The following is a 26,566-nucleotide window of genomic DNA, read 5'->3' as shown; positions in this document are numbered from 1 at the left end:
CTCATGGCCATGATTGTAATGGAAAACAGGGTTTACTAGATAAACATGCTTCTAGGATTACAAAATTGGTGGCATTAAAGCCAAATGGCTCATAAATAAAAGTAATTCTGTATGTCAGCTTGCTATCTGTGTCTTGCCTTCTAATACATATATATTTATATATCATGTGTTATTGTTTTCTGTTTATAAAAGATACATGACCATTGTAGAAAATTTGGAAAATACAAAAAACACAAAAGAGAAAATAAAGAACACCTTAATACCTCTGTTCACAATTATAATTTTGGTGAATATATTTTATACACCTTTATAATAAATATGTATTTTATCTTTATAGATTGCTCATGTATGAATATATATTTTATACATTTTGTTTTTTAGTTGCACCTTTTTATAGGTTCAAAAATAAAATTGGAATCTCCTATCTATGTTGTTTTTTTTTTAAACTTTTAAAAATCACTTATCTATGTATTGTATATACTTTCCATGTTTTTAAATGTTACTTTATAATGTGGCTGTGCAGTATGTCATTGTGTGGATAAACTATATTTTACTTAATATACCCCCTGTTGTGGGGTATTTAGATTGTTTTAAATTTTTCTCGATTATACAAAACTCAGTGATGCACCCGTTTTCCCCCTACATCTCTGTTTCCCAGGAGCCTCTCACATCTTTTCCTTATAGCTTAATAGCACCACAAATCCTGAAGTAGTCACTGCTGGAAATAATTATTTTCCAAAGAGGAACAAGATACCAGGTATGACTCACCTTTACGTATATGAGTGTCATATACTAAGATCAACAATGCAAAATGTCACGTTGCTAATACTTGGCTTTAAAGTATTACTTTTCCTGACAACATAAGAAAATGGAAAATAAAAAGTAGGTTTAACACAACACGTATATAAAGTAGAAATGTTTCTTGTTCAAATCAGCTATGTCCTGAGCTTCTAGATCACTTTTCTGTGGTTGTATTCCTTTTCTTGACACGAAACTTTCCAAGGACAGAGTCATGGAGAGAGGCCAAGCTCACCTAAGCAAGACAGTTAAGTCAAATACGTGGCGTTCCTCAAGTGCTGTTTCTAAGTGCCCTGCACCACATCTCTAACCTGTGAGGCAATGTAACGTGGCCTGTGAAGGAAGAAGAACTTTTGCAGAACCATGGCCAAAAGAGTCTAATTTATAGGCAAAAGGACTCCTAGTTGGCCTTCTTGATGAAAGGCTGCACCAACCACCTGGAATTTTTTGCCAAAGAGAGGTCTCTCTGGTGTCTTTTTGAAACACAGGCCCGTGAATAGAAGCCTGAATGTTTCAATCAAACAAAGACAGTAAGGCACAGAAAAACAGCACAAAATCAAGGTGAGTTGTTTCACATGAACACAGACCACCTATGACTGCCAGAGACTTCTCCTTGAAGAGCCTGAATGGTGGAGTGGCTCAGCTGTAGGATACTTGGATGTAGAGCCATCTCTGAAGCTTAAGTTGCCTTTCTTCACCTTCAATCACCCGGTTCCGAAACGCTCATGATTCTGTCCTGTTCTTATACCACCTTCATTGTGACTTAATATTTCTCTTTTAATGGACTTACAGTTTCACTTAAACAGAGTTAGCCTTCTCCTAAGAGACAATATCATGGAATCATGAGATCATGTGCTGGTTATATTTTTATATATGTGTAAATGTTAAAATTAAAAAAATTGTTATTGTACCCCCAAACATGATCTTTTCCCTCACTGAGACCATGCAGTCCACACTTGAGGAAGTACAAGTTTAAGGAAAGGTCTTTTAGGACAAATACAGAAAATATGACTGTTTATGATAGAGAGAGAACATTTGAGACTTGTTTTTCTGAATACCTTTTGGACTAAATGAAGCCAGGTTTAAGATCTGGACACATGTCTGGAGGTCTGAGCCACAATGAGCTGTTCAGTTAGGGGTATTCAAGATACTAACTTGACTCCCTGATGTCAGATGGCCCCATCAACACTGGGTTCTACATTTTATAATCTTAGCACAGATTGAATATTAGCCCATGTGGATCTTTGTTCTGACTCAATATTAGATCCTTTGTCTCTGGGCTTACCTTCCTGTTTATGGAGAAGAAATTCCTTAGGCAATATCCCTAAATAGCTGAACTGGAAATCCCTCTTTATGCCGTTTGGAAGCCCTGCTGACCAACACCCACAGCACTACCAGATATTCAGCAGTCCCGGATGATAACCAACCTGTACCCTGGGGCACCTGAGCAGTCCTGGCCCCACCACAAATTTTTTGTATCCTTCCGAAGAGTAAGCTGTGTTTCTCCCCAAATCTCTTTAGTGAATTTATTCATTCATGCAATTCACAACTTAAATAAAATATAAATCAGAGATATATGGATGCAAAAAGAGTTGTTTCTATGACAGCTAAATTAATTCTGTGGAAACACACAGGTTTGTTGCTAAAAATGGCTGTGTGGATAGGACGATCGTAACTGAAGGAGCCTGCTCTCTGATGGTCTCTTGCATGCCTTGCATTTTCTCTTCACCTCCAAGACTGGAAACTGTAGATAAGCAATATGGCAGTGGTTCACGCACAAAAGACGTGTGTTGTTTTATTTCTGTATTTGTTCAAAATGCTTAAAGTATATGCTATTTTATATTTATTTCCTTATGTTTCCCTGCTTTAGCCAATTTTTAAAATTAACCAACTACTCGTCCATCAGAGCCTTCCTATGGGTACACATGATGGCTCTTTTCACGGCTGTGCATGAACTGTATGTTGTATGTATCTTGGCCTTGGCCTGTCTCATGAGATGTTGGCTTCCCAAGGACAGGGCCTCTATCTTAGTCATATTTGCTGATTACATGGAGCTAAGACCTTGCAGCTACTCATCAATACTCTTAAAATCGAACTACAGTGTCTTTGTTCTCATTAATTTGAATTCCTTCAAGTTGACTGTACTTTCCACCTTGATCCTGAGTCATTTTTCCATATGGTCCAATAACTCAGGATGTCTGCGATGAAGAAATGCCTGTCACTGAGCTGTCCATTCTGCCAGGACTGGGGAAAGCAGAGGAGGGGACTTCAGATAGCCTGAGCATGACTGAGGCATGGCTTGGCCAATTAAGTACTTCATACTAGAATAGTCCGTGAATGCAATAGGACGGTGATGTAATCCATCACATATATTTAAAGTTGAATTTACCGATATTTTATGGTATTGGATATTATTTCTATTAACATTTTATGCTGAAATTACAGAATGATTCGTGAGTACTGAATTTTTGATTGCTTTTACACTTTCTGGGACACTATTAAACTTGATTTACGTTAATAGCACTGTAAGAAGATATTAACAATGAAATTTCCAAAAGCACTTAGCATCTCATAATTGGAGTTAAATGACAAAAAAAATGAGGGGATAATAAAGTAAAGACAGAAAAGGAGAGAGAAAGTTTTGACAATATTCTTTTTAACCTGTGGTTCTTAATAAGATTTTTGCAGGATTGTTTTAGGTTAGGAAGGAATCAAATCTCTGATCAAGAGAGATGATGCTGATTTATTAGAGGGGTTTTAAAGTATTGAATAAAGACCTTGCTCCAGGTAGAGAGTACAGAATTTACTACTTCTAGGAGAGAGAATTTCACGATTTCCACAGTGGGGAGGAAACTTCAACTACCACCTTTTGTATCTATCCATGGTGACTAGAAGATAATCAGATTTTTTAAATCAAAGGAATTGCTTTAGTTATAGCTGCTAGATTACACAGAAGTGGACATTTAAAGCAGAGACATCCAAGCTTAAACAATGATAACAAATTTTGCTGAGCCCTCACCATGTGCAGGCTCTATGTGAAGCCATTTAAATGTACAGTCTCATTTAACCTTTACATCGTCCCTGCGGGTTAGATGTTAGTATTATCTCCACTTAACAGCTAAAGAAACCGAGACTGAGAGTAGCTAAGTGACTTTAGCAAGTGGTGGCACCAAGATTTGAACCCAGGTAGCCTGGCTCCTGAGCAGGGCCTCAACCACCATGCTCTTTTGAGCATAACTAAGTTATAAGTAATCTGGTTAATGTCAAAACCATATTATACATGGCTTCCACTGGCTCTGGCTGCTTTTGCTTTCATGGGCTCTTTCCTCTCTAAAAGACTTCAAATTTCTATGTTATGACTGCACAGCATAAAGATGGATATATTAATATTAAAAAAAAGCTTCTTTTTTTTTTTTTACCAAGAAGTCTACCTTTTTAATGTTTAACACTTCGGTGGGCCCCTAAAAAAGACCATGGGTCCTGAGCAATGCAGCTACTATGCCTGCTGGAGATGTCGGCACATAGATGGCTGGTGTGATAAAAATAGCCAAGATGAGAATGTGAGGTCATGTAGCATCCTTTCTGATTACAACCAAATCCATTTCTAATCAACGATGGTAATGGAACAAATGGAAATAACATGAGAAAAGGATTGGGGTGGCTTCCATCTCCCTTGATTTTGGGGGACACATGGCTTGGGTGCTTTCCTGTTGTTTCACCATTGCCACTGCAGAAATGATGAGGTCTTTATGGGCTTGACCTTAATCAATATACAGTTGACCCTAGGCCAACATGGATTTGACCTGTGTGGGTCCACTTAGACATGGATTTTTTCAAATGAAAAAATACACTGGAAAATCTTTTGGATATTTGTGATAATTCAAGAAAACATTTGATTATTTCTCTCTTACTAGAACATTACTATTATATACTTATTGTAAGAATACAGTATATAATACATATAATATACAACATACGTGTTAACTGACTGTGTATGTTATTGGTAGGGCTTCGGTCCATGGTAGGCTCTTTGCAGTTAAGTTTTGGGAGAGTCAAAAGTTATATGTGGGTTTTAGACTGCATGGGGGTGTTCAGTACCCCTAATCCCATTTTTCAAGGATCAACTGTACTGTGGTTTAGTTTAAAACCAAACAAACAAATAAATTTGGGTCCTTAACTGATAATACTGCCTACAAACTAACAGACTACTAGTTAGAGATGGCCAGTGTTTTAGAGACAAGATGAGCTGCTTGGTCAGGATTCTGATCTCCTACTGTTTATGATGGGGGTGATTCCCTGGAAACATGGGGAAAAGCCAGTTAAACTCTTCAGTCCTCACTCACAGCAACAGACTGTAGTTTCTGTCCCAAACAGAAACAAACTTCATCCATTACCACTTCTCCCCAACCCAATAATGCCTCACTTGGCCCATTCTACCTAACAAATGAGCGGTTTCCCTGAGAAGTTGTTGAATCTCAAGTTTTGGCTTAGACTTGAATATATTCTGAATAAAAGAAGTAAGGGGAAAACATCGATTTTTAGTTTCCAAACTGTTACCGGACACTCACCCTAAATACGGGGTGAATCCAAACAAGAATAACGATGTTAGGGTTTAGTATCTGTTTTGCTTTATGATAAGAGTAATTTCAAGTTATCTTTGGGTGAACTGGATTCCTTGCATGAAGGTCCCTCAGTGATACACATAACAACCTGAATGAGATTTACGGGTAGACGTTATCTGAAATTCCTGTCTATTAAGGCAATGGTTTAAAAGGGAATAGGCATGCATATTTTATTAAGCAAGGAAAATGTTCCAGGAATCCAGGGTAAAATATTTCCCTTGTAGTTTTTAACTCATTTAAAATCATGTGATTTTACTGACTTATTTCTTTACAAGACTCGTTTAAACCAGAGGACAGATAACCAGGTATACAGCATTATAGACTGCATTTGAAAATTGGGCATTGTTTACCTGAAAAATGATAAAGGATGTGAATCTTGGATTCTCTTAAGATCATAGCTAACAAAAGGCAAAAAGTTAAAGGGTGACTGATAAGAAAATGACAGATGATTGAATGGATGGATACATGAATAGATTAATGAATAGATAGAAAAACAGATAGATGGATAATACAGATGAATGAATTAATAGAGACACAAATGGATAGACAAGTAGATGACAGATAATAGAAAGATATTCATAGATCAATACATGGTTAGAAAATGGACAGCTAGACGCACATGGGTGAATAGATGACTGGGAAGCAGAATAAATAGTTGATGTATAAATGAATATAGCTAGATGAATGGATAGATAGATGCTAGAGATTGATGAATGTTAGGATAAATTCGGAATGAAATTGTAGATGGATGTAAGGGTACACCACCATCAGGATTGTACCCAACTGGAATGGAATACAAATGAAGATAATGACATTTCTTTTCATGGAGCTATTTCTAAATAGTTTAACTATTTTGGGGGAAGTATAGGCTGGAGGCAAGAAATTAGTCCGTCTCTATGAGCCCTCAAGTTTCACAATGAATGTCTCAATGATGGGAAGAAGAGACGTGGGTGTGCCATGATTTATCCCCTTCTCTATCTTCCGTAACGCTCAGTCCTGGCCCATTTGGCCTCTGTGGTACACACTAGAACAGTGTGAGATGTGCAGAGCGGAGGAAGCGCAGGGCAGCCTCCAGGCTTCCTTGGTGACACATAAAAGTCATCCCTTTGCCTCTTGTTTAACTCTGATATTCACATATACCTTCGCTGGTCGACCTACTCAGGAAGGCCTGGTGCTGTAATTAATCCATGTCACAGGAAGATGTAGTGTCCTCAGAGTTTATGAGTGGGTTTGAGCTGCTGTGATGAGTATGGGCACCTCAGCCAGTGTGATATAAATTCCTCTGCTAATGGATTGCTGGAGCTAATCAGAAGCCAGAAAGGGAATAAAAACTCCACGTTCTTGCTGCAGCCGCTGCTGCTGGCTGATAAAGCAGACAGACCCTTTCAGGACGGGGTGCTGGAATTGAATCCTCATGTGGAGGTCTTACTCTAGATGGCTATCTCAGAGGCGACGCATCCCTTCTGTCACCAGGCCCGAGGAGACAGACGGAGCAGTGGGAGGAAAGAGCAGAATGATCCCAAAGAGATGTTGCTAACGAATCACAGAAACAGAGTGAACAGGGCAGAGATGAAAGGATAGGACATCAAGGTGGGGGTGGCCCTCCAATAGCCTCAGAGAGCCAGCAGCTTTTTCTGAAACGAAGTGCCACTCCCTGGGACTCCTGACCATGCCTGACGCCCACTTGGGGGTGCAGCTTCAGGAGACCTGGTCTCCACAGCCAGGAGAAAGTCATCCCAAGCGTGCCCTTGAGCTGAAGACTGTGCCCACTTTCCAGAAGGGGAAAAAGCCAACGGGAGGATGCAAATTCCACTCGGTGCCAGGGCAAGTGCAGTTCGGGAAGCTCAGATGAACTGACCCAGCTGCAAGGAGGGAAGGAGGAAAAGGCCAAGGTCCCACACTTCCTGCCTGCTGGAAAACCGTGGGCACAGAGCAGCTGACGGGGACGCTGCACCTGCTCCCAGGTTTCGGATGAGGGCAGAGAAAGCGAGCTTGTGTTCGGCATTCTGTGTTCCACCTCCACCAAGGATAAACGGTTCATTCCAGCTGCAAGAGTGAACCGTGTATATAACAGGGCCCTGGTTGGACCTTGGTGGTCTTTTTCTGTTCTTTGCTCGTCTAAGGCTCTACCACTTCTCCTTAGAGGGAAATGTATCCCTAATATATTTGGCTCCACCAAGCTGGGAGCCCTGCATTTATCTTTAAATTCCTCCTTTTGTCTTTTCCTGTGATCACCACTTCTTCGCCCCTATTTCTTCCGGTGCCCTCTCCATACGCTAAATCCTTAGCCATGATGAGTAGGCAGCCAGCCCCTCTTGCACACAACAAAGACTTCTTTTTTTTTTTCTTTCTATCTTTTGGGCGACACGATAAAAAATAACCCTGTATTTATGCAAATTGCAAAGTAGCGTGTGATAATGAAAACAAAACAGCGCTGGCCCGCAGCCAAGACATGGCACTGACGGGGGCTCCCGACCATTTGGCTCTTGATGCTTCGGGGAGAGCAGCTGTAGAGAAAGGAGCACACACAACACCCTGGCCACACGCGCACTCCCACGCGCACACCCTCGTCCGCACGCATTCCGGTACCGTCACCTCGGAGCCTGCAAGCCCTGGGATCCGAATGAAGTTCTGTCTCCTACCGCCGCGGGCACTTCAGCGTCGTCCCCCACGAGCCTCCCTGCCCCCTGCCTGCTCCTGATTCCCTTTCAGGAATTTACAAACATTTCCCACAGATCAATATCTGTATTGATTATTCATTGTGAGTGAGTCGTGGGTCTTTGGTGATCCAGCCTGCAGAGGTAGCAGCCAAAGCCTGCTGCAGGGGGAAAAAAAATAACAGAAGGCGAGAAGGGCCCCGCTCGGTCTGCGGCTGGCTGTCGGCAGCACAGAAGCGAAGAGGAGCAAGGCGCTGCAAGACGAAGGCAGGCACAAGGGCGGATGAGAAAGCGGGAGCAATAGCAAGAAAGACGAAGTGGTGCCCGGACGTCTGGTTCCAGGGTTCTCCGTGGCCTGGAGGAAACCCCCATCTTGGGTCTGCTGTAGGTGCCACATGCAGGGGACTCGCTCTGGGAGGGCGAAGTGACTCACAGTTTTGGTATCTCCTACGTAAGAGCTTTGGGGGGTTCCTTGGCTTGCTGACAAGAAAGAAGAAAGCAGCAGTGAGGTACAACACGACTCCTTCCAACTGCCTTGCGGAGGATACGCAGTCGCTTGGTTTGCTGGAACAGCTTGCTGCTCTCTGATGGCACGCAGAGGGAGAATAATTAAAAAGGCCAGCGTCACTTACTAAGTGAGTAAATACAAAGCCGTTCCAAACGTGCTCTCCAGCTAATGAGAAGCTGTAATTTCTTATACTTCAAGGCAAAACAAGACAGTGATGGGGCTTAGTGGAGTGTGTGTTTGCGTGGATATGGGGGTGGGAGGTGGGGGGGTGGTGGAGATAAATCGACTAATTGTTGGCAATGTTTAAAAAAGGGATTACTGGAAAAGACAGTGAAATGATGACAGGAAAACATCTTGGACGAGAGCCAAAAAAAAAAAAAATCGAGGCAAATCAAGTCTGCAGCTCGGAGAAAACACCCGTCGCTCCTGGCGGAGGCTCGGACAGGATTTGCCTGGTGTTGCTCAGCCAAATGTGGAATAATGTGCGGGCACCAGGGGACAGGACCGGGGACCACTGGAGTGTCCAGACGATGGAACCATGGCATGCCAGGGCACACACTTATGGCATACTTTGAGAAAACAAGACAGTAAAAACCGACCTGTCCTGTCCTTTTAATCGGAGCTCCTGCTTGCTCAAAATTGCTTCAGTCTATTAAAAGCAACCCCTAAATGTGCCTTCTGATAACAGGAGCTGCTGATTCTGTTTGTCTCCAGGAAGCTGCTGCAATGTTACAGAAATACCCTGGGAAAAAAGGTTGAGGAAATTCAGTTTTCGGTAGGCTAGGCTTCTGGCAAATGTGCCGGGCACCTCTCTTTGCCATTTGGACGGCCATGTGGGAGCTAGTTTGGGATTCTTCTTATGTTGTCACCCAGCTGTGGCTTGGTGAGTCCAAAACCAGTCATGAATAGGATTCTTTGAATAAAGGGTTCCAAACACACATGACAAAGTGGGGACCCCGAGGAATAAAAGAACCGGAGCCTCCTCCTTCCTGGGTGTTCAGTTAACTGAGGTTCTTTTTCACATTGAGTGCAGTTTTTTGTTTTTTTTTTTTGTTTTTTTTTTAGGATTTCTGGGACTGCAAGGTCAATAGGTGCGATGTCTTCCTTCTGCCTGGGGTTTTACTCTTCTGGAGCTTCTTTATTTTGGACTCCCCAGTACATTGTAAGTTTCTTGAGCAAGAGAAATATATCCTCCTGCAGAAGAATGCCTTGGAGACCCCAAGGAGGAGGAATTAAGCCAGTTGTGGATGACTCGGGCACCTTACATTGCATTTCTTCAGCATTCATAAAGACCTATGTCTGTACTGTGTGTGTGTGTGTTTACAGTGTGTGCTCACATGTGTGTGGCTCTGCGTTCGTGTGTCTCTGAGAGGGAGGAAAAGAGTGAAGTCAGAAAAGACAAAATGTTTGGGCATTTATGTAATTCATGCAGAGAATGTTCAGTGCTGCCAGGCAGCTAGCCACCCATCCCTGGACTCTGCAGCTCTGAAGGGCCTGGACAGACCTGATCTGAATGTTAAATGCAGGGGATGAAATTAGCATATTAACCAAGGATGTCAACCCCTCCTTGCAATCAGTAAATGGCTGTCTCCTCTCTTTAAAACCGGCATCGCCATGCGCGCCAGCCACTTAACCATGTCCTCTGTCAGGTCCTTTTCTGTGTTTGTTTTTTTGTTTTTGTTTTTTGATGAAAGACTGGAAATTCATTAATGAGGAGGGAAGGAAGGGCTTCAAGGGGCTGTAATGAAAACAAATGATCCTCTTTAAACCTCACAGCGGCCAAATGCAGGGGGGCGGCGGTTGCTTTCTGCTCTGGGGCTGGAGAATAGGAAATTCCACAGACAACAGACCACTTGATGAGAGCCCAAGAATGCATTGTTTGGGAATTTCTTGTATGTGGCAAAGACCAGCCACGGCCAGTATGGATGTGCTAATAAAACTTAGAAGGAGCTTTATCTCCCTAATGCTAAAGTGTGGTCCACCAGATGTCTTTTCATTCTGCCACAGGTTATCAAAGTTTCTTGACCTTGTGAGGGTAGGAATAGCTCTCTGAAATCCTTTGGCCAATTGCCTCAGCTTTTGAAGTAATACAAATTTTTCTTTTGGGCTACATATTAGGCTTTTCCAAAAGGAAGTAGTGGCTTTTATTTTAATCTCTAATATACAAAGGAGCATACAAAGATTTGACTTCCACTTCTGTAGAGCCTCAAACTTAAGTAGACAGAATGCTGTTTAAGAGCTAGGAATCAGCCTCTCCACCCTCATGTCCCAAGAGGCATTAAATCTGTATGTTTAAATATCAAATACATACATTTTAAAATATTGGCTCAGAGTTTGTTTTTTCTTTATATGATCTATGGGTCAAATAAACCACATTTGTGGAGGCCCACAGCATACCAGTTTGTAGTCTTTCTTCTAGTCTAAAATACCTGCACAGGCATTTTTCTTTTTGTTTTATTTTTTTTATTTTGGTACCCTTAATACACAACTACATGAGCAACACTGTGGTTACTAGATTCCCCCATTGTCAAGTCCCCACCACCTACCCCATTACAGTCACTGTCCATCAGTGTAGTAAGATGCTAGAGACTCACTTCTTGTCTTCTCTGTGCTATACTGCCTTCCCTGTGCCACCCTCCTACGCTATGTGTGCTAATCGTAATGCCCCTTATTCCCCTTATCCCTCCTTTCCCACCCATCCTACTAAGTTGCTTTCCCTTTGGTAACTGTTATTCCATTCTTGGGTTCTGTGAGTCTGCTGCTACTTTGTTCCTTTAGTTTTGCTTTGTTCTTACACTCTACAGATGAGTGAAATCATTTGGTACTTGTCTTTCTCTACCTGGCTTATTTCACTGAGCATAATACCCTTTAGCTCCATCCATGTTGTTGCAAATGGTAGGATTTGTTTTCTTCTTATGGCTGAATAATATTTCATTGTGTATAGGTACCACATCTTCTTTATCCATTCATCTACTGATAGACACTTAGGTTGCTTCCATTTCTTGGTTATTGTAAATAGTGCTGTGATAAACACAGGGGTGCATATGTCTTTTTCAAACTGGGCTCTTGCATTCTTAGGGTAAATTCCTAGGAGTTGAATTCCTGGGTCAAATGGTATTTCTACTTTTAGTTTTTTGAGGAACCTCCATATTGCTTTCCACAATGGTTGAACTAATTTACATTCCCATCAGCAGTGTAGGAGGGTCCTCCTTTCTCCACATCCTCACCAACATTTGTTGTTGTTTGTCTTTTGGATGGTGGCCATCCTAACTGGTGTGAGGTGATATCTCATTGTGGTTTTAATTTGCATTTCTCTGATGATTAGTGATGTGGAGCCTCTTTTCATGTGCCTGTTGGCCATCTGAATTTCTTCTTTGGAGAAGTATCTGTTCAGATCCTCTGCCCATTTTTGAATTGGCTTATTTGCTTTTTGTTTGTTCAGGCAAGTGAGCTCTTTATATATTTTGAATGTCAACCCCTTATCGGATATGTCATTTATGAATATATCCTCCTATACTGCAGGATGTCTTTTTGTTCTACTGATGGTATCCTTTGCTGTACAGAAGCTTTTCAGTTTAATGTAGCCCCAGTTGTTCATTTTTGCTTTTGTTTCCTTTGCCCGTGGAGATATGTTCATGAAGAAGTTGCTCATGTTTATATTCAAAAGAGTTTTGTCTAAGTTTTCTTCTAAGAGTTCTATGGTTTCATGACTTACATTCAGGTCTTTGATCTTTTCTGAGTTTACTTTTGCATGTGGAGTTAGACAGTAATCCAGTTTCATTCTCTTACATGTAGCTGTCCAATTTTGCTAACACCAGCTTTTGAAGAGGCTGTCATTTCCCCATTGTATGTCCATGGCTTCTTTATCATATATTAATTGGCCATATATGTGTGGGTTTATATCTGGGTTTTCTATTCTGTTCCATTGATTTGTAGGTCTGTTCTTGTGCCAGTACTAAATTGTCTTGACTACTGTGGCTTTGTAGCAGAACTTGAAGTTGGGAAGCAAGATCCCCCCTGCTTTATTCATCCTTCTCAGGGTTGCTTTGGCTATTAGGGGTATTTTGTGATTCCATATGAATTTTAGAACTATTTGTTGCAGTTCATTGAAGAATGCTGTTGGTATTTTGATAGGGACTGCATTGAATCAGTAGGTTGCTTCAGGCAGGATGGCCATTTTGACAATATTAATTCTTCCTATCCAAAAGCACAGGATGAATTTACATTTATTAGTGTCCTCTAATTTAGCTTAAAGAGAGTCTTGTAGTTTTCAGGGAATAGGTCTTTCACTTCCTTGGTTAGGTTTATTTCTGGGTATTTTATTCTTTTTGATGCAATTGTGAATAGAATTGTTTTCCATTTTGTATTTTTTTAAGTCTAGTCTTTCTGTGAAATATTTTATTTTGTTTTAATTAAAAAAATATAGACTTTAGCAGCTGCATGGCAAACATCATTGGAGTGTGTGTTTTGTTGGGCCAAGAAGGAAGTGCTAATTTAAAATGATAAAGAGGGGAAGGAAATGGATGTCGGCATGGCCTGCTTGCCTTGCCTTGTGGTCACTGGCATCTTAGCAGGCATGGTGTTATGTCATCTTTACCTATGGTAGTGATCTCTACAAAGATTATTTTTTCCCCAGAGATCATAACTGGGAAGATTTAAGTACCTAGAAAGAAATGTGTTTGTATATTTGCATGTGCATCTTGGATCATTTTTTAAAATGGTTAGTAATTAGTGCCAAGTTAACATTTAAAACAATAAAAAAAATGTTTTTTCTTCTTATTCATTCACAGAACTCTACATACCAAGTGTGTAGGACAAAAGAGAGAGAGAGAGAGAGAGAGAGAGAGAGAGAGAGAGAAATCCCCCAAAGAGAGAGATCCTGCCTATGGTTTGGAAGGAAATTTTTCCATGGCACCTGAAATAACTTCAGCAGGAAAAGGCACCTCAGCAAATGGCAAAGGGAAGCAAAAAGGTTCTTCTTCTCACACAACTGGACAGGGCTTTCCAATTTCCAAGGTGCCCTTCACACATATTATCCTGTTTAATTCTCACTACAACCAGACCTGATAGATAGTATCTACTTATTTTATAGATGATGATACTTGAGCTCAGAGAGGTGATGAAATTGCCTAAGGCTGAAAACTGGTAGAGGCATTCTTGGGTCTTCTGAGTCTTAATCTGATGCCATTTTATTATTCTTCATAGGTTCTCAGAAAAGAATATCCTGTTCAGAACCCCTGACCCAAGGCTTCCTCTATTCTTGATCCTCTCTCATCTCCATACCCAACTCCCTCACTATGAGATTTTCATCGTATAGTCTGTGGAATCTATAGTCATGTGCAATTTGAAAATGTTCCCTCTATCCTGTCAGCAATTAAGGAGCATTGCTGAGTTCCAAATGGCAGTGGCAAAAACTCTCCTTAACTTTCCATTACCCACTATTTGCTTCTATCTCCCTCATTCCCTTGTAAGCCAAGTTTACCCACAGGCTGGGTAAACATCTCCCCTGTCTTTAGGTCTTCACCCCTTTTTGCATCTCTTCACAAAGCACTTTGCTTTCATTTCTACTTCACCATAAAACTGCTCTAGGGCGTTAATAACCAAGTAATCTGTGCTTTCCTCTCCCTGCAGTTGGGCCCCACTGACCATCCTCCCCTCCATGACACTCTTGTTTGTCTTGTCTCATGCTGGTCTATGCCAGACTCCCTCTTTCATTTGTGGCTGCTTCATCTCAGACTTACCTTTTTTTTTTTTCACATTTAAACATTAGTGTTCCTGAAGAGGGTCTCTGTGGTCCTCTTCTATTCTCAACTGCACATACTTTTCTTGTATAAATGTAAACCCTTGACTTGGATAGTCCTCTGTAAGCTGGTCATCAGATTATCATCTCCAGACCAAGCAACTCACCTGAACTCAGCCCCAGGTTTCTGGCTGCCTGACAACATCTCCTTGGGATGATCCACAGCACCCCCAACTCAATACACCCCAAGCTGAACTCATCATCACCCCCAAACCAGCTCCTCCTTCTACATCTCTTCTCCCTCCTGCCTTTACTGCCAACTGCTCTTCAAGTTCTTTCAGTTTGCTTTCCTGATTCCCTGGTACCCACCCTCTTTCACTATCTCCTTACTGCTTCTCTTTTGGTGTATTTCCCCAGGGGCTCTTCTAATAGCCCAGCTGCTCTCTTCCTTCTCAGACGGGCTCTGCTCATAATACATTCTCTGTACTACTTCCAATGGATCTATAGAAAATGCAAATATGATTATTTTGCTTGCCTCTGTAAAAGTCTCTAGTGGAGTTCATCTTCCTAACTTGTCCTTCAAGGCTTCTGATGATCTGGGTCTTGCATCTCCCCAGCTTCCTCTCTTGAAATTCTCCCATTTCCCACTCTGAGCGCTAGGTCATAGAATACCCCATAGTTCTGTGATGCCTCTAGGCTTTCATACAAAGTTTCTGCCTCCTGGAATGTTCAGTTCTACTTTCTTCACTTGGCCAACTCCTTTACCTTCAAGACTATGCTCCCAAGACTCCTGCTTTGGGTAAGTACTGCCGCAAGCCCCCTACCCCTGATTCCTTCTATCTCAGCATTTACCCCACTTTCACAATGGCCAGGCTCTCCTGTCTGACTGTGGGGTGTTTACAGGCAGAGACCATGCTTTTTATCCCTGTGTTTCCAGCACCCAGCACAAGTCCTGGAGTACATTGGGTGCTTAATTAATTAATGATACTATTTGATTATGAATATCATAAATACAGATTTTTAGCTATAAGATTACAGGCCCCAATTATGATTAACACACATAATGTAAGGGGGTCACGGGGAAGGCAGTATAGCACAGAGAAGACGAGTAGTGACTCTATAGCATCTTAGTATGCTGATGGACAGTGACTGCAACGGGGTGTGTGGGGGGGACTTGGTAATATGGGTGAATGTAATACCACAATGTCGTTCCTGTGAAACCTTCATAAGATTGTATATCAATGATACCTTAATTAAAAAAAAAAGAATCAAGACATCACAAGGCTGTTTCGTCTGAAGGGTAAAATATTAACCATTTTCAAAAAAAAAAAAAAAAAGATTACAGGCCCCCATAATAATCAAACCGAGGGAACCATAGCAATCATTTCTTATAGCGAAAAAAGGATTTCCTATAGTGCAAATCTCACTTATATCAGTTTTTTTTCACTTCTGTCAGGTGAGAAATGTACACTGGGGTGGTCTTTAGGTGTTTGCTGATGTGGTAGAAACTTTGGAGTTAATTAGGAGCTTTGGCTAAAGCTGAACTTCCTTAGTGGAGTTCCTGGGAGGAAACACTAAATTAACAGTTCAAGGTTACTATTAGAAAAATAGCCTGTTTCCCTTAGGTTATGCTTCAGGGAGCTTGTTCCTCTCCTTGCCATTTCTAAGATGTTTCCACTTTGCTTTTGACCTGGCTACATCTGCAACCTTAAGCCTGATCTTTCCAAGAGAAGTGAAATCCCTTGAGGTCAGAGACTGCTAACTGCTCTTTTTGCGTATCTTCCAACAGCAGTAGATTCCGGAGCACTCCATTCATGCTAGTTGAATGAATGCTGAGAAAGCTGCCCACCACTGAAGGAACAATGGGGATGGTTTGGTAAGTTCCCATCTTCTACAAAGCAGAAAATGGCATGAGATCAGCAGTTCTTCAGTCTCCTGGCGGTCCCAAGAAATACCTCAAGACATCATTAGGAAGTCCTAAATTTGCAAATATCGTCAGTTCCCATTATTCATGGTAGTTGTGCTCTATAAAGTTGCCACAGACTCTAGATTAGCAAAGACTGAACCACTGCTCCTAGGGGAGATACAGGGCTGCGTTCCTGGGAGCCTCGGGTCACAATATTTTTGTCAACCTATCAATATATAACCTTGTTTTAGGTGTGCTTGTGTTTAAAGATGTCTTACTTAATATATATCGTTAATTCATTAGTAATGAACTCATGGCCAAAGCAGTATACCTCCAGCTTGATTGAAGCTTATCTAATAAACATGTTTTCTGTGTAAAGCACTTCACAGCCTTCTTGTTCTTAAGGAGACTAGATGGCACTTCAGCACTGTGCTTGGGAGCATTTTAAATGGAACCAAAAGCGCAAAATGTGAAAAATGTGACAGTAAACAGACAGTGAAAAGAATGCTAGTTTACAGTGTCAAGCTTGAAACAAGAAGGTAGGGTGTTGCCTAATTCAACCTCAGCTGGGAATGTGCATATCGGATGACTTGAAATTTTTGCCTCTCTCTGCATGTCGACGAGTGACCATGAAAGCACTAGGTAAGTACTGATTTGGAGGTTACAAATCAATTTAGTGAGTAGGTGAATTTGCAAATATGGAATCTATGAGTAATGAGGATTGACTTTCCCCCTAGAAGATATTAATGAAAACAGTAGAGGTTTTCCTTATTTCCACATAGAGATGGTGATGACCTTGTTCACGGCACAATTCTGACTTTGGACTCCATTCTTTAATTTGTGGAAAACTTTCTGGCAAAGGATTATCTTCACTTTCTTGGAACCCTTCACATAAGTAATAATTGCCACTCATTAGACATTGTCTGATAGTTGGAAGTGGGGTGCTACATTTTTTTCAAAGATACAAACTTGGTTTGCTCTGTGACATGGAAAGGCTGGGCAGTTATATGGACTCCATCACCAGCGAGGAGAAATCTCCCAGTGCCAGCTTCCCCCACCTCAGTAATGTTTGTGATTCAAAGGAGGCATCAGCAAAATTACAATTGCCTCATGTTTGGCATCTCTGCCTATTTGAAGAGGACTGTACAGGGCTGGCTTAAAAAGTTATTCTTTTGAGCTAAATCTTCCCCTCTTGGGGTCAAATCTTAACTTACATTTCATATTGAAAGCATCTGCTAGGGAATTCATTTTTGCTGTTTTCTTATTGATTCACATCTTGCTGCAAAGAACAGATGCAGAACTCTAAAACACAATGCTACCCTTCCACGTGAGCCAAAGGCACAGACACATGTGTTTTAAAAGTCAGGAAAGAAGATAAATCAGGAATCTGTGTATAGAGGGAAGGGAAGCATGGCAAGATTTCATATAATGAGGATAATGAGAGGAGGCTCTGGAACTTCTTGTTCTATCTCACTACATGTGAGCTTGGACTTGGTCCCAGCCTGATGGGAATCTCTGTTACTGCTTCTTGCTGTGGTTGTAGTGAGCTTGGGTGACTGCACTGAAATCTGTCCCCTCTTCTGTGAAATGGACCATGATATGAACCTCCAGGAATGACTGTGAGAATTAAATGAGATAATATATGTAAAATGCTGAGTTTGAAGTCCAGCAGAAAATGCTGTGAAAATGGAAGTTGGTCATTGTTGCTTTTTAATTTTCTAGATTACCAACTATCCATCTGTTCTGACTTCTGGGGAAGGCATTTTCATGGAAACATGCAAGACTAGAGTTGAAAACCTGCTCTAGGTCAACTTCCTCATTATATAGAGGAGAAATGGGCTGAGTAGGATCAACCAGTGCAGTACTACACAGCCAGTTAGGGCAGGATCCAAAAGAGAATCCAGCTCTCTGAAGTCAGTTCACAACTGCACAGTGAAGTCCTGTGTGCCCAGATTTCCCTTCTAGAACCTTCTTCCACAATTACCAACTTTTCCTACCCCTACTTCCCCTACCCAACAGTTTGGTAACCATAGCTCTATAGGCTACTATCTTCTTTGACAGAAAGACTTGGTGCTAATAGCATTAGCCATGTAGAATATTTTAGAGCAGGAACCATTGAGCACAACTTCTTCATTTTTTTTAATACAAATATAAAGAGCTATGAACAGATACATTTATAGAATACTAACATAAGACAAAACAAAAAGGATCACAGAAGGCATAGAAAGAATGCTCTTTGTAAAAGGGAGTAATGATTTCTGCAGTTCTCTGTAGTAATTTCCAAGATGCTCCCTTAGAAAAGTCCACAGGGGAGTGCTGCTAGATATATAAACCCCAAAGCTTATAACTCATCATGCAAAGATGGGATAAGAGAGCTGTGCTAGACACACTGGACGGGGCTGAATAATTTCTATCAAGCCTGTCCTATGGAGTGGAGGCTTAAAGTGGGCTGTTCCAGGAGCCAGCAACCTTTCTGTTGGGGTGGGGTGAGACAGGGCAGTCCTGGGGAAGCTCTTGCAGGAGGTGGCTGGTGCCAAGGAAGGGTGGATTATGTGGCATCAAGCAAGAAGTTACATCTAGAAGGATGAGGCTACTGTAAGACAAGGCATGATGAGCAATAAGAACTAAAGGGGAAGGTGAGGTCAGAGTGTGGAGTGCGTGGTCAAATGAGAGGGGAATCTTCTGGAGTCCAGGTGCGAGAGCTGGGCGCCCCAAAAGACTGCAGAAGCACCAAGGGGAGTCGGCATCCTAGGTCAAGCTGGCACCACCTCTGCCCAGCTGAGTGGGTTTATACAAGCAGGTATCAAAATGTCGAAGTGGTTAGGCAGGCGGGGTGGGATTCATGCACCCTCACCTATTTCATCACATAAGATATAAATCTTTTCTACAAATTGCTCATATTTATCCTTTAGCAAATAACTTATTTCTCAGTGGGTACTGGAAGGTCTGTGGGGAGATCCTCCTGTTTCTCCATGGCTGTGTCTCACTCTTTTCCTTCACCCATATTTGTCCTCATTCTACTCATATGCGATTGAACTGATGAACCACAAAAGCTGATAGACAATGTAACTTCATTAGAATATATTCCTTGCAAAAGATCTGGAACTGTATTTAATCTGCCAAGGTAATAGGTTTAAGTGAGACACAGCTGACATAACCAGCCCACTAAGCTATTATATTTGCATTTTATATTGAACATGCCTAAAATATTCTTTTCGGTAGATGCAATTGACATTTTCATAAGATGGTAAATTCTCAATGTGACTAGCTCTCATCAGGGTTTGACCGCAGTGATTTCATTCCATAGGCACAGAGAAAGATCACAGTGAACACACCTGAGCATCCGACACAATGCTTGTTGGTGTAGTCTGTTCAGAGGCGTAATTTGGATTTACGCAGTGTCACACTCATCCAGAATCCAACTATTCAGCAACTACCTGACTTACCTTGATTTAATTAAAAGAAAAGCCAGAAAAGTTGTTGCTGAAGTGACATGCGTGGAAGTTCAGGGATGCTGCAGTCCTGCAAGCATTCAGTCTCAGCTGGATGTGAGGTCCCGTTTAAGTACCAGGTTTGAATGATGCACCGACGGTCAGGAGGTCTGGGAGGTGACCACAGCATGCTGAGCTGCCTTCCCTTTAAAGCAAGGGCTGTGAAGGCAGCATGTGGGCCCTCAGGCCTTGTTTGGCGTGGGACACTCATGAAGGCTTCATCGGGTGTGTTGGCCCCTGGGAAGAATGGGAAATGGCACCACTGGTCCAATAAAAGGTGGTCCTCCAGGGTGTGAAACTCCTAGTTCTGGGACTCCTCCTTATTCACCTGCCACCTCTTTAGAGAGTACATGAGAGTATCTGGATTGAGAAGTGGAGGACAAAGGGCTCTGGGACTTTGCCAGGAAACACTGCCCACAGAACTCTAAAATTTAGTGGCAGCATCCACAGGGATTCCCACACCCTGGGCATGGCTGGGGAGCTGGGGAAAGATGTGCAGGAAGTAATTCTGAATGGCCAATGATGGAATCTTCTAGAGGTGTTCATCCTGTGCAGAGGGTCAGGCATATCTATCAGCTTGACTCAAGAAGAACCACAGGGTGATCAAATGGGTGGGCAGGTCTGGGGCACAGGGTGCCTTTCCCTGTGAAGATGATCCTTCCCTTTTCCTTCTTTTAGGCCAAAGCGCACGACACAGGTCTGAGTCTCGGTGGAGTGGGAAGCTTGAGAGCTGGTTTCACACAGCACCTCGTTGAGTGATGGGACGGGGTATATGGAGCCCAAGGCGACTGACTGAACGCAGAGCCGGAGCAAAGGAAAGGGCTTCTCCCCGAGCAGCACGGCAGCTTGCGGGTGGGGCTGTGGCGAAGCAGAACCGTGGGAAGTGTCAACCTAACTCAGACGCGAGCACTTGTGCCGTATGGGCCCCGGCAGGCCGCCCTCAGCGACTGGCTCAGTGATGCGGGGTATCCCAGCTTCGGCTGCAGGGGGAAGCTGGCAGGCAGCAGTGCCACCAGATTTGGGAATGACAAGAGGCAGTGCTTTCGCGTGGACAGTGGCTGTGCACCCTCACAGCAGCCATGACAGTGGCCGATACGTGGCAGAGGACTCAGCGATCAGTGGGAGTGGAGGGGACTAGTGTGAGCGCACATGCATCCCCCACTGGGTTACTCTCCAGGCACCCGGGGGAGATTCTGGGTGAGGATGAAGGTCCTACAATTGCAGGTAGAAGGCGAAGCCACCCGCTTCGCCATGACCCCAGCTCCACACTGGCAGGACCTGGAGAAGTTTGGTATCTTGGCACCTTGTACCGAGACACCCTGTGAAGGACGGACGGGAGGATGGCTGTCAGAGGCAGGCCAGTGCCTGCAGTCAAACTCTACTCCCGTGGGCAAGGACACCTGATTGAGAAGCTTCCAGCTCTATTTCCCCAAAGCTAAAAGCAGTTACCACATCGTTCTCTTATTTTTGATTTGCTCATTTTTCTCCTCTTGTAAGCTGTAAGCTCCCTGATGAAAGGGACTATGTTTTATTCTTCAGATTCCCACTACTCAACACGGTGTCAGGCAAACAGCAGACAGCCAATATTTGTTGGGTGAATAGAGAAATATGTGAATAAAACATGAGATGTCACAAATGTGACGGCCATCTGAGATGAGCCGATGTAAATCAATGAGGGCTGTGTCCAAGGACATTTTCCAGAAAGAAGTAGAAGACCCCATTCAGACCTCTAAAGGGGCTGAGGAGCATAGAGGGGAATAGAATATGTATAGTTGTACAGTCCAAAGCCGGCTCCTACATGGGCTTTTAGAACTTTCTGGAACCTCACCAGATTGTAGTCCCTAGTGATGGTCTAGGTGTTCCAAAACAGGTCCCTGCAACTCTGTGAAGAGTGGTAGTCTGATACCCCAACTACTTTGAGGTCTTGATAATTGAAGAAGAGAAAGGGTAAGAAAAGGAAGGGACTTCCCAGGGGAGAAGGAAAGGCTGATGCACTTGCGCTGCCTCTTTAGATCTGTGGACTTCCAGAGGGTTGGATCCTTGGCCTTGAACAGTGATCAGATGTACTTCGGTGGGTTACGGGCCTCAGGCGGCTGTGGGGTGGCAGACACTGTCACAGCAAGAGGCTACACATCCATCTTCTCCTGGAATATAGTGAGGAGCTCCACTCCTCAGTCCCAGGCTTCAGCCAAGGTTACCCGGGCACAGTCCTGGTAAGGCTAGGTGAGGTTCACCAGCCGACAGGTGGGCACCTGTCTTCTGATTCCCAGTCCCAGAGTCGAGACACTCTAAGTGAGGGCTGGTCCATGGTCCTGAAGCATCCTGAGAGCCAGGCCCTGCTGGAAGCCTTTGTGATCACTCGGGTCTGGCTTGCTCCTCATGGCCAGGGGCTTGGAGGAATGAGGCTAGAACAGCAAAGGGCTCCTAAGTCCCAGATTTAACGGTCTGTGTTCCCTAGCAGGACTTCTCCAGCTATATTTGGAGCTGTGAGCACAGGGCTCAGGACAGGAAGTCTAGAGGTAAATGGACTGGGAATGCAGATTTTGGGCTGACTGGGTCCCTAAGTAGCCAGCTGGGCCACTGCCACCCATTGAGCCCTGAGGTGCTGGGGGTGGGAGGGCAGGCTTTAGGTAGTAGTTTGATTATGCCTCTTACGGAGTATGGGCTTTGGGGATCTTTTCCAGCTATACAGATCTCTCAGTTAATCTTTACTTACTGTTAATTCCACCTTATTTAAGAGAGTGAGAGGAAGAAAAAGAGAGAGAGAGAGCACATGAGTGAGCCATAGCAACACGTTTTCCTTTTAAGTGTTTGTATCCTAAAGCAAATCTACATATTCTTTAGGGGATGACATTCTTAAAATAAGCAACAATTTGAAGTATACTTTTCTATTCTTAAAACTTGCAACTGCCTTCAGTTAATTCCCAAATAATTACATTTTATACAAACTAGTAGCCCTAAAAGAGTTCCTTAGTTCTTGACTGTTGACAAACTGAGGGTTATTGACATTTTTATGATATAATATTGAGTGTTTTCAGAATGGAAGATACATCCTTTATATGAAGTTGATACATATGCATATTTGCCTCAAATTTTCCAGCACAAAATGTGTGTGTGAGCATATATGTGTATTTAATATGTTTATGTATATATGTGCATGTGTTAATGGGAATATGTGCATGCATATGTATGTATACTCTGTAGATTTGTAAGCTTGTGTGTGTGTGTGTGTGTGTGTGTGTGTGTGTTGTGGGCCAAAGGAGGTTATGATAGGTGTCTTTATTCTCTGCTGTGTGGACTAGAAGGAAGTGTCTGCTTTTCTGGACCATGTCAGGGCAAAGATGTTGCTTTCTATTCTTATACTGAGATGAAGTTTTTTTAAAAAAATTGAAAACCATGTTTTTATTCCAAAAGACTGAGTAGGATGATACTTTAAAAATAATTTAAGTCATTTAAATTTCAGGCCCTGAAAAAATTCCCATCCATGGTCCAAATCTACTCTCTGGCTCAGAGCCCAAAGCATTTTCATTAGATTGAGAATTGGATACAATTTCATTCACTTGAAGCTTCTGCTACTCAGAATTCTGTTCTTCAGCGACAAGCTAACAACTGTTGATGGACATGTTGGCCTCAATAATAGGTCTCCTTTTCTTGAATGATCTGTTTCAGTTGCATTATTACCATTTAAAGATGGCCTTGTGCTTTCAGACACATTTTCTGTCAGTGTATGAAGAATGCTGATATTCTTGTATATAGTTTTGCCTTTATAGTTAGTAACTTGTTTGGAGAAAATATCCTTATGTTCCATGAAGCCATTTGCAAAAGAGAGGCTATCTAAAGATTTCTCTTCAGCACTCATTCTTGCTATTACAAAGGGAGATTTGGTCCAACTATACTAAGATTTCTTTAAGTTTTAAAAAATTAATTAGTGAAAATTTTATGGTGGCCTTTTCTGAAGAGAGTATTGGCATATCAGTAAGAAAAAGACAGATAACCCTCAGAAGAATGGGCAAAAGACTGGAATAGGCACTTCACCAAAAAGAGAAATCCAAATGGCCAATCAGTGCTCAAATTTGTTGGAATTAAGAAAATGCAAATTAAACCTACAGTGAGATACTACTTCCACACCCACTGACTTGGCAAAAATTGAAGTATGACAATTACAACTCTTAGCATGGGCCTAAGAACAATCAGACACCCACACACTGCTGGCAGGAATGTAAAGACACTTTGGGAAATAGTTTTGCATCAGTTAATAAAGTTGAAAAGTTGTATGTGCTTTGACCTGACAAATCCCTTTCTATAACTTAAAGCAGTGGCTCTCAAAGTGTGGTCCCTGCTCCTGGCAGCATCTGCTTCCTGGGAACTTTCTGGAAGTGTGAACTCTCAGATCCTACTCCAGCTCTACTGAACTGACACTCTGAGGTGGGACTGCACCCTCTGTGGACTCCCTGGGTGATGATGAGCCCTCACCTGAGAGAAACCTGTGAGCACACGCCCAGGATGCCTGATCAGAATGTTCATCACAGCAACCATGTATCCATCGACAGGAATACTTTGCATTCTATTTGTGCAATGGAATAGTACACTGCAATGAACATGAACGCATTTTGTGGATGAATCTTAATCATTATATTGACCAAAAGAAGCAAGACAGATACATAAGAACCTCAAGAAAAGCAAGGAAATGATTACTATAAAACCTAGGAAAATGGTTACCTGTATTGGAAAAGGAGGTTACAATTAAAAAGGAATTCACAGTCAGGGGCTGGGGCTTCTGAGGGGCTGGCAATGTTCCCTGCTTTGATCTAGGAGGTGATTACATACTTGTTTCCTTTATGATTATACTTGAAACCGTATATATGTGCTTTTCCAAATGTGTATTACACTTTACAATGAAAACAAACAATTGTGTCTACTGAAACTATTTAGTGCTGCTACCCACATGGAGTTTCACCAAATTATAATCTACCTTCCTTCATAAATCTGCTTAATTCTGCTTCCCACTATAAGAAGCTGTCTGTTCTATTACATCACTATTTTTGTTCTTACTCTTTGTGTCTTCCACGTGGAAAGCCAGTTAGAAACAGACTCTAAGTCGATCATTTATCAGCCAGAGTCACTGTCCATATGTGGAGAAGTTCAAAAACAAACTGTAGGGACAGCCTCTCAGTGGGAAAGCTTGATGCCACTTACAGGAGCCAGGTTTCTGCTGCCAGTTACAAGTGACTGTTGTTAATCTGTGACCTTCTTCAGTGATTGCCATTAGACTGATTCATGCAAAGTAAGATGGGAAAAAACAACATATTTGTTCTTTTAAGTATAATACTGATATTACAGGAGCTAGTTGGCTCATACTTCAGCTGTCCATGTTTATAGCAGAAGTGCTTTTCAAATGCTTTTGAAGCCAAGTCCTTAGTTTTTTTTTCTTTAAATTAAGACAAGTGTAGTTTTCCCACAGGTCTATGAAGATTACATTGAGAGCCATTTACCGTTTCATGTATGATATGATCCTTTCATCAGTAATAATGAATACTTGAGTAGTAACACATTAAAGAAATACAGCTACATATCATGATACAATGTCCCAAGCATGGGGTTTGTACATAGTAGGTGCTCAGTGAACACTAACCTGACATAAGCAGATCTGGCATATAAAAACATTTCTGTAAGAAAAATATTATTATAAACTGCTACATAGTTTTAGTGTGTGTATTTATTGCTTTTTACTGTGTGAAAAAACAACATAAAATTTACCATTTTACCATTTTTACATGTGCAGTTTAGTGGCATTAATTATATTGGCAATGTTGGGTAGCCATTCAGCCATCCAATTTTAATCCTCTTTTTAATGTCTTTATTTGTTAGAATCAGCCTCTATATTTCAAATTGCTTTTTAAAAACTTCCTCTAATGTAGCCCCTCCTTCTTCCTGCATTCTGTCTTTGGCCATCTTTGCCAGGTCTTTGCTTTCATTTACAATCTGAGTCACATGTATGATCTCATGTGTGGGGAGTAGGGTAGGGGGGAGAGATTTCTGTGTCAATGGGATTTTCTTTCCTTCCTTAGCTTAACTTACAAATGTCCCGTAGTGGAAGCTGCTACATTAAACTATGGAGACTTAAACTCAAAAACATGTCCATTCTTACTAAGAAAAAATGTAGACTCTTGGTTGCAGGATCCTCTGGGACCCATCATGGGTTATCTAAAGTACCAAAAATTATTAGCCTGATGTCTTAGTGGAAGTACTCAGGATATTAATTCACTAGTTGTGTATAATTCCCAAGCTAGTCTCTCATGCCAAACAGTGAATAATTAAGCTGTGGATAATGTCATGCCGCAAGCATGATAAAACAACAGTGGGAATGACAATAACAGTGGCGAACGCCGACCTCTGTTAGGTGCCCAGCATGGTTCTCAGCCTATGTGCATCACTTAATTATTCATCAAAATAATCCTATGGCATCTATACACTTATTAGCCTATTTTATAGATGAAGAGACCAAGGCTCAGAGAGGTAGACTATATGTCCAAGGTTACAGGATTTTGAATGTGGGTGGAACTCTCCCAGAACCTTGCTCTTAGTCCCCACACCATGACCCCTATTTAAGAAAAGAACCCAACAGAATGCTTTACCTGCCCATTCCCCCTGAGAGCTGGTCACTCCAGGTGAAAACATACAAGGAAGAGGTTGGGAACAAGAATAAAACACATTCACACATTCACACACACATTTATTTCTTTTCGGGGGTGCTCAGTGAGTGATGGGGGAGGGAACTGGGAGAATTAGCCTTTTGGTAATAATCAGTTAATAATAAATCCTAAAAGAAAGGCACTTAGAAAAA

At 42.0% G+C, this 26,566-nt stretch overlaps 2 long non-coding RNA genes across 2 annotated transcripts in view; one reads left to right on the top strand and one right to left on the bottom strand.

Annotated features, from left to right (window-relative positions):
- The window catches only part of LOC108398792 (uncharacterized), a 129,108-nt gene that overhangs the window by 97,937 nt on the left and 4,605 nt on the right, over positions 1–26,566 (bottom strand). The gene's annotated exons all lie outside the window — the stretch shown is intronic.
- On the top strand, positions 1,452–25,827 carry LOC108398796 (uncharacterized). Its single transcript, XR_001853512.3, has 4 exons — positions 1,452–8,712; positions 9,651–9,747; positions 16,115–16,201; positions 20,401–25,827. It is a non-coding gene; the product is annotated as an uncharacterized lncRNA (long non-coding RNA).

The sequence above is a fragment of the Manis javanica genome, chromosome 17, assembly GCF_040802235.1.
Source record: "Manis javanica isolate MJ-LG chromosome 17, MJ_LKY, whole genome shotgun sequence".
Taxonomy (NCBI): Eukaryota; Metazoa; Chordata; class Mammalia; order Pholidota; family Manidae; genus Manis; species Manis javanica.
The sequence above is the reverse complement of the archived record's forward strand: the minus strand, read 5'-3'. Positions and strand labels throughout refer to the sequence as shown.